At 38.3% G+C, this 8,829-nt stretch overlaps 1 long non-coding RNA gene across 2 annotated transcripts; it reads right to left on the bottom strand.

Annotated features, from left to right (window-relative positions):
• Positions 1-1,834: 1,834 nt before the first annotated feature.
• Positions 1,835-8,390, bottom strand: LOC146458779 (uncharacterized). Of its 2 annotated transcripts, XR_014858123.1 has the most exons (4): positions 7,629-8,374; positions 4,997-5,119; positions 3,938-4,008; positions 1,835-2,068 (listed from the first exon to the last, which is right to left on the bottom strand). It is a non-coding gene; the product is annotated as an uncharacterized LOC146458779 (long non-coding RNA). The 2 variants fall into 2 exon arrangements; XR_014858124.1 differs by lacking the exon at positions 3,938-4,008 and having other exon boundaries at positions 7,629-8,390.
• Positions 8,391-8,829: the final 439 nt, after the last annotated feature.

Raw genomic sequence — 8,829 nt, 5'->3', positions numbered from 1 at the left:
TTCTGTTTAGAGGCGGTGTGATAAGAGTGTACCCAGCTTTAAACTCCCAACGTTTTTTGATGGAAAAATAATCTGATGAATGGCTTCTCTGTATTAAGTAACAAGAAAGAAATGTAGTACTTTTTATTTGTAATATATTCCCTTATTTCCAGATTTGCACCTATTTCTGAATTTGGGTACTTGATATAAGACGAACCTTTTTGTCATTTTAATATTACTTCATGTTTGACAGAATTATTTGTGTTTTGGTAAGAGTTTAGGCTAGGGGACACCTCGTGATGTCTATCATACGCAACAATACAGTTCATGCATATCATTATCGTGCATTTCTTGACAAATCTTAGCCTGCGTGACAGGCGCATGAAAAATACATAGGGCGCGAAAAAGAGCGTGGAGTGCGAGGGAGGGACACACGCGTGTCTCCCTCCCTCGCGCGCCCTATATTTTCCATGCGTCTACCACGCAGGCTAGCCATATCTCAAATGTGGAGCTTGCAAGGGATCTGTGTAAACCGTAAGATGTGTTTCAGCAATTCTAAAGGAATAAAACGAACGTTGTGTATTTGCTGCATTTTCTTACTAATTGCCTTATCGCCCTCCAAATGATTGTGCGGTTTAAAAAAACACCCGCCCCTGATAGCGGCCATGTTTGGGTGTGGCTCATCTAGACTGCAAAGAAGTTGTGTTTTCACTCATGGCCAACTTAGTCATTCCATAGTCTTTCGGAGGCAGTCGAATGGCACTCACTCAGTTACTACGTAATCATTAGTTTATTCCTTAAATCCAAATTAACCCATTGACGCGATATTGCGCAGTTTCATGTTTGTTCCTCACCTCCCTTAGAAGGGATATTTTGTCCTCTATTGTTCTTATTGTCTTCAGAAAGACTGACCAATGAGAATGCATTGTCTGCGCATATATTTATAGGTCTTAAACCAGAAAGCAAAGCTTTTGTCCTATGCGTAAAAGATCAAATATCAATCAAAATAGCAGCCTTGTTGTTCACGCGTGAATTTTCAAGACTCCAATTTGCCGTTTTCAGATTAAACAATTTTTTTTAACACTCAGTGGTCACAAAAAAGGAAAACAAACTGCTCTACTCGACAATGGCACACTCAACAGCAGCCGATAAGAACATGTCCACTGGTTCAGTTTTGAGCTCGTTCAAACACGCTGGTTCGAAAATAAATATTACAAAACACTTAAGTAAAGTATACACAAAACAATGGTTAGAGAAATGGGAAAAAATGTGTTTTTGACTCTGACCCCAGAGCACAAAGGACATGAACACTTGGCTCTGTCATCTCGATCTACAGTCCTAGTCAGGTTTAGTTGTGACACTTCACAACCAAGCCGAAAATGTCCCTCTCCTGCTCCCCTCCCCTCTCAATGTTGTTTTTTGGAATTTTTTAAGCCAATCTTGTGAACCAACATTGAGAGGGCAGGGTGACTAGATCTGTCCCATGTAATGTGACTAACACTGTAGTTTGTCTCAAAACCATGACGTCACGCATCAATACGCGCGCTCTCATTGGTTCTTGTGGTCACATGATAGGCGGCGTTTGTTTCCTTACCTTATCTTTCATTACATATCGCTAGAGCAGTCGAAATTTAGTCTGCATTTCTCGGTTCTGAGGGGGGGAGGGGGGATGGATGTTGGGACCAGCGGGTATTGGTTCTGGGGGTGGGGATGGGGACTAGCGGGTCTCGGTTCTGGTCATAAAATTAAGGGGAGGGGAGAGCAGGGCCCCCGAGCCCCTCCCCTAAATTTACCAGATATTTCCCCTTTGAAGAAGACACCACATGTGCGCTTTCATAAACACCAGATACACTGATTCATTGCTTTGCTGTTTTATTTACTTGGGACTTTCAAAGTTCTACATTAATGTTTTCTAGCTAAACAACTTATTTCAACCAAGTTCCTCAACACTAGTTATCATTTTTCCTGTTTGACTTACATATCTTTAATCGATTCACTAAAGTGTTAGTCTGTGAATGGTAAGTTGCAATCTTGATTGCTTTTTCCAGACCTCATAAGGAGATTGCTGCCTTCTTTACTCGTTTTGCGCCTAGGAGAGAATAAACACATAATCTGAGCTGATTTTACCTTAAGTCATGAGTCTAAAGTTGGCGGGGGGGGGGGGGGGGGGGGGAGAAAGGGCTTGTTATGTTTTCCAGATTTAATTTTTCACTGCTTCTCTAGTCGAAAGGCTTCTTCGAGAGTCTTTAAACAACATATCATTTTCATTTCGTTTACGCAAACGAACTGGCATTTGTATTGATAGCTGAGTTTAATCGTTTGCCTCACGATTGAGCCACTTACATCAAGCAATTGTGTCGACTGATTGCATAACACTATAAGTAACACCTTGGTTTAGGCCTCTTAGGTTGATTGGAGGATTTCTATCCTTGTAGTTCAGACTAGAAATTGTCCGCCTTGGTACTGATAGGCTGCTGTGTTGTTTGATCCTTGGCATCCATGCTTCTGGAATTTTAATTACATTATCCCTGTTGATTTTGTCAGGGTGAAGTCTTATGCCAATAGCCTCTTTAACCCTACGACTGTACCAGTGTGGGTCTCGGTCAATAAACGTAACCTCATCCCAGAGCGGATAGTGACCTGTCGCTTTGTCGCGCTCTGAAACGGCGGAGGATTGGGTTTGGACAAGCCATATGTCTCTATCGTGTTCAATCGACACAAACTGAGGTGCTACTTATACTGTTACACAATCAGTCGACACCATCGCCTGATAAAGACTAATAATAATAATAATAATAATAATAATAATAATAATAATAATAATAATAAATAAATAAATAAATAGGAATTCAGTGGAATCCACGAAGTAGCTCTTCTCTCCACTGTTTCCAGGTCGAATTGGAATTTGGAAATGTTGGTTTTTGTGGAGGGAGGAAAACCGGAGTACCCCGGAGAAAAACCCTCGGAGCAATAATAATAATAATAATAATAATAATAATAATAATAATAATAATAGATTGAGGATTTTATGGATAGTATAAAGTTTTAGAATTTAATTACTAGGATCTTTATGATCAGGAGTTGGGATTTTAATTGTAAGGACTTTTGTCGTTGCATTGATTGGCTACGGCTGGCCGCCCAATCATTGTTTAGGATATCTGGGCATCCAGAAGTTTTTACTGCCATAATAATAATTAGTTTAAAGGCGCTTTACAAGAATAACGACAAAGAACTTAACTAAAAGGTTATCGAAATGTTTTTTTAAAAGGAAAAGTTTTAAGTTTATTTCTAAAACGGGCACCGAAGAACTGTTCCTAATATTAGATGGCAGCGCATTCCAAAGTGAGGGGGATGCCATGGAGAAAGATCTTGCGCCATAAGTTTTCAAATTAAAAGGTGGATTAAAAAGAAGTCTTTTTGATGATGAACGTAGCTGACGACATGTGGTGTATGGTATTAGTATTTGCGAATATAGCGGTCGAAACGTCGCGATCCACATCTATGTGACTGAATTGTGAGACAAACGATTAAACTCACCTATCATTTCGAACCAAGATGATGAACACCATTCATAATATGGCATTTGTATTGTTTTTAAAACTATGGCGGGATTGCGTGTGCGTCGTACGTTTGGGCAACGCTCCATAGACATTTTTTCATAAATGGCGGCCAATTTGTTACTCCTTTCGATATATGTTAATCAGCGCTACTAATCTTGTTTTAGAGCAAAAATTCTATTGAATTTTGCAAATGCTAACGGCGCTAGTAAGGGTAATTTTAATGCAAACAAAGAATTATTTATCAGCAGCCATTTATGGAAAAGGTTTATATAGGTTAAAAAGCCTGAGCCATCCTTTCCCCTTTCACTCCGTATGGCCTCGGCGGTCACCAATGCCAAATATTAGAAAGGAAAATTAAAAAAAAATTCTTTGTCGATGAACAGCCCTTTGACACTTACCGCGTCTCTTTCGGTGGGCACTTCTCCAGGCGGAGGGAAAACTGGTGGGGGCCTGGGTTCCTTTGGTGGGACTGAGAAGAAATTATACTCATCAGAAGTTCCTGTTACAGTGCGACTACTAAACACTGGCCAATCAGATCACAGTAGGATACGAACAGTGAATAATTTCAAACGTTTGGCTTTTATTTGCTGATTCCTGTAACAGTAGTCGCGCTGTAAACATTTTTCAATAGTTCGAATCTGAAACTTTTCAAAGGCTAAAAGTATTTTCAAAGAAAACACTTTTTGTTTTAGTCATCTTCAAAGTGATATTGGAAATTTAACCTGCCTTGTTCTTGTAGATTAACTTTGCGATGAAACGATATTTTTGAATGTTCTTAGTGAAGATGTTTATAACAGACTTATGCAATATAGCTATCATTGTTAATTAGTAAAGGTTTTTGCAGCCTGAGCGCATGCGTTGATTAACTAATTCATGATCACATGACATCTAACTATAGAACTATTTCCCCCCAATCAATAAACTAATCAATCAATCAGTCAATCAATCTATTAATCAAAAACAAACAAACAATCAATCAATCAACTTTGTTTAACGAGAATGACACTTAACAGTCCTTTACAACTGACAAACCTGTAGCCCTGTGATTTCAGATCTAATTGGAATTTGAAAATGTTGATTTTTGAGGAGAGGGGAAAAAAGTAGAACCCAGTGTAAAACCTCGGAGCAAGGAAAAGAACCAACAACCAACTCAACCCACATATGACGCCGAGTCCGGGAATCAAACTCAGTCCACATCAGTGAGAGACCAGTGCTCTCAATACTGCGTCATCCCTTCTCCCCAAGTTCCAAGGGCCATGAGCGTGTACAAGTGCGAAAACTATGACGTAAGAGGGACTTGCGACGGAGTGTGATGTTGTCATAAGGTTCTAGCGAGTTTTTTTTTAAGACTTGTTTGTTTTGTTCCCAAATGGTCCTGCACTAGTCCCCGGAGAAATAATATTAGGTGTTTTCTTCGAGACCAGTCATTAAGTTTTAATTTACTGTTGCGTATTTACCTATGAAGATAGGCTGACAGGATGGTACTTCATTTGATCCACACTCGCAGCTGTAATGTTGGCCGTCTTTAGAAAACTCAAATTTCTCACCAGCTGAATATATTCGATTACCGTCACTGCAAACTGTTAACAAGAAATGGGCTGGTTTAAGCAGTGTGTTCATCCGGACCATAGTTAATTGAGGGACTGGTTATGAAACTTTGCCATGAAAACAATGGTGCTGCAGTTTATGTTGGAAGGGCCGCGACCGTGCACAATCGTTTGTTTTAAATGTTCACAACACAGTTGAATATCTTAGCACGAACGTTTCTATTGGTCAGTTGCTTCAACAGAGTTCGAAATCTATTGTAGTTCAGGCCCGTAGCAAGGCTAAAACAACTGAGGGGGCTTAGCAAAATGGTGAAACAAAACTACCACCCCCCCCCCCCCCACCCCCGTCACTCAAAACAGACTGATTTGGGAGTTAAAGATGCAACGAGAACATAAAAAACCCGGTGGATTTAGTGAGTAAAACAATAACTTTGCACCTGCATCACACTCTTAGGTACATGTTTTTGCCTTTTCTTTTACGTGGACTGCTACGTGAAGTTTCCTAATTTCACGTTTGAAGGAGGACGTAGACAAAAGACGACAAATTTTTCTTTCTCTTTTTAAATTTGGAATCGGACAGTAAGAATCCGACTGCAGGAGACTTTTTTTCCTCTGGTCTTGAGGACATATTTGTGTGGCTTTTTGTGTGACAACGCGGAAACACTAAATTGTTATAAACTAAGGACATTTGTATTGCTTAAAATGGGCGGATGTCTTAGAAAATATGTATTTTATTTCGACAGCTTTCACAGCTTCAGATTGATTGATTTCAATCCATTTTGATTCTTATCACCGCCGATTCACAAGATAGGAGTGCCTGTTAGCGAAGGAAACTGACAGGTAGTAAAAAGGAAGTGAGCGTCAGAATTCAACATTAATTTGTTTTAATTAGTACTATTTTGGGGCACATTGCTTTTTAACTTCCAAAAATTCTGGGGGGGCTCAAGCCCCCCCCCCCCCCCCTGCCCCTCCCCTCGCTACGGGCCTGTAGTTTGTGCACGGTCAAGGCCAAAAACGCTATAACAAAAACATATAACAAAGGAGTTTGTCAAGCTTCATAACCATTGCCTTTTATTAACTATGTCCGGACCGATACACTTTAACCTGAGATTACTTTATACATATATAACACACCCTTCTAGTTTTCATCATGTCAACCTGTTTGAAAAAGACATATCTCTGATTTGAAAATTGAAACCCAGGTTTTTTTAGTTCTGAATTGGATAAAAGTTGGGTTAAATGATATATGAAAAAAATGAGGAACAATGCTGCACCCAATTTCCAAACACCGCAAAGTGGGATCACAATACTCGGCTGCGCCTTGTTGTTTCAGTTCACTTCTAGATGTTTGGAAAATAATCGGATGAAACACTCTTTCGAGTGTATTTGATATAGCTTCTTAAACCATTTAAAATTCTCGGAGAAATTCAAAGGAAGCAATTCATCAATTTTTTTGATAATTAAGATCACTTTTCCAAATTTCCGTCACAGTCTTGATTTTCTTTGTTTCCTCTCTATGAATTATAATTGAGTTTAAGAAGGCTGTTACGAAACTATTCATTAAATTTTCCCGAGATTGCGATCAGATTTTTAGGTGTTACATTTATGCAAATAGTTTCTAAGCACGCCATAGCTCGCAGTATTGGAGAACCTTGATGACAACTTCGAAAAGTTAAACCTCGCTAGAAACAAAGAAACGCCAGGACGTTGTGCCTGGAAAAGAGATTGTGTTTTGCAAAATACCTTAGATGCATGCGCTTGTAAACTATAAAGGATAATTGATAAAACTAACCTTGTCATTAAAAAATACAGAGTGACGCGAAAAGATGTCTCTGAAGACGATGTACCAAAAACAGTCATCTGCGGCCGATTTAATTTGAGTTATACTGAATAGGCCATTTCCGAGTTGCTGTGAACCTCACTTTGAAAGCGAGGCTAAGTGCAAAACTTTTCATAAGAAAATAAGGTTTGTTTGCAAATGAATGAAAACTAATTTTCATAACTAAAAACTTTGCACTTAGCCTTGCTTTTATAATAACGTTCAATGCAACTAGGAAATGATCTATTAAAAAAATACTTCAATTGTAATAAAAGTAAATTATGTTAAATTTTAAGAACGGTGCCTGCTTATACAGAGGTATTTTATGCAAGGGCAATTAGAATCCAAAAAGAAAATTGGGGGTAATCACGCATTTTTTTTTAGAGATAATTAAGCAACCAGAATTCCAAAAAGAGCCAAAATACAAAACAATGTGCGGAATTTTTTCCCAAATTGAACATAAATTATCTCTAAAAAATGCATGGTTACTCTCAGTTTTCTTTATAGATAACTAGGGCACTTGCAAAGGTCTGTTTTCTCCGCATAGTTTTAAACCGCGCGAAAATATCCCTGTATTTGTATTACCACCCATAGGAAACCCGAATATCTCCAGATGCGCAGAACGTATGCGCAGTAGCAAAAGCAGGCACCGTCCTTAACAACTCAATCACTAATTCATTTAAAAAATATATAGATAAATCATTATTAATTGAAGCGACTTACTGCATGTTTCTGGACAGCATTCCGCTGCTGGGTCAATTTCCTTTTTGGGACAGTTTTCCGGCATCTTAGTGCATTGGTAATACAGGTATTCAGGTGGACCATGCTTTCCTTTAGGACATGCCACTTTCTCGCAAGGGTTACGGCTAATTACCTTCTTATTACATTCATAATCTGTGCAAGGGAATAATTAGCGAACAACAACAATAATAATAATAATAATAATAATAATAATAATAATAATGATGATGATGATGATGATGATGATGATGATGATGATGATGATGATGATGATGATTATGACGATGACGATGATGACGAAAGTCTTAATTTGTATAATGAACAACAGTGTTGGATTATCACTTCTCGCATTCAACTCGGGAAAGCAGTGAGAAAGTCCCAAGTTGATTTACGCTAATACAATTCCTAAACATTTTACCAAACATCATAATTTGACCCACTCCGGGATGGGTGGAAAGATACTAAAACATTGGGTAAAATTGTGTTTTTAAGCAAGAATAAACCAGTGAGAAGCACTGTGCGAACTAAATTTATGAAAATTCGCGATGTACTGTGATTTGTGTGAAATTGATCATATTTATTATGACCTCACTCGGAAAAGATGCAACAGAAAAGGTTTTTGAACCGACCGACTTCGCAGCCTCAGTACTGATCTGGGTTGAAAGAAGTTTTGAAACAAATGTTCCGCGCCTAAAGTTTTATTCCTGTGAAATTAAAATACGGTGGCGTTTGTAAACAAGGTACAGGAAACTATATATAGCATTTATGTAATGTTTAAAACACGAGCTGAGGTGTTTTATTGGGGTTTAAAACCACGAGGTGCAGCCGAGTGGTTTTAGACCCGATAAAACACGTACCGCGAGTTTTTTGAACGGCTTCATAAACATTCCTGGAAATGCTTGTGTCAAGAGAATTCATAACAATGATGCTTTTGTGAACGTTGGATATTAGTATACGAGAAAAACATTAAACACCGCATATTAATAAGGAAGAGGTTTTATCCGGTTTTAAAACCTCTGCACGTGATGTTTTATTGACCATCTGATAGGTCAATGAGCTTATGATTTATTAATGACTTTTTGAAACTTACCATATGATCTTTTCTCTATGATCTAACAGATTAAAGAACAAATAAATAAATAAATAAATATAAAAACATCGGTGATCTCTTCATATTCTGGGC

This window comes from Pavona decussata, unplaced genomic scaffold (assembly GCF_977016875.1).
Source record: "Pavona decussata unplaced genomic scaffold, jaPavDecu1.1 SCAFFOLD_228, whole genome shotgun sequence".
Lineage (NCBI taxonomy): Eukaryota > Metazoa > Cnidaria > Anthozoa > Scleractinia > Agariciidae > Pavona > Pavona decussata.
This window is presented reverse-complemented; position numbering and strand designations above follow the sequence as displayed.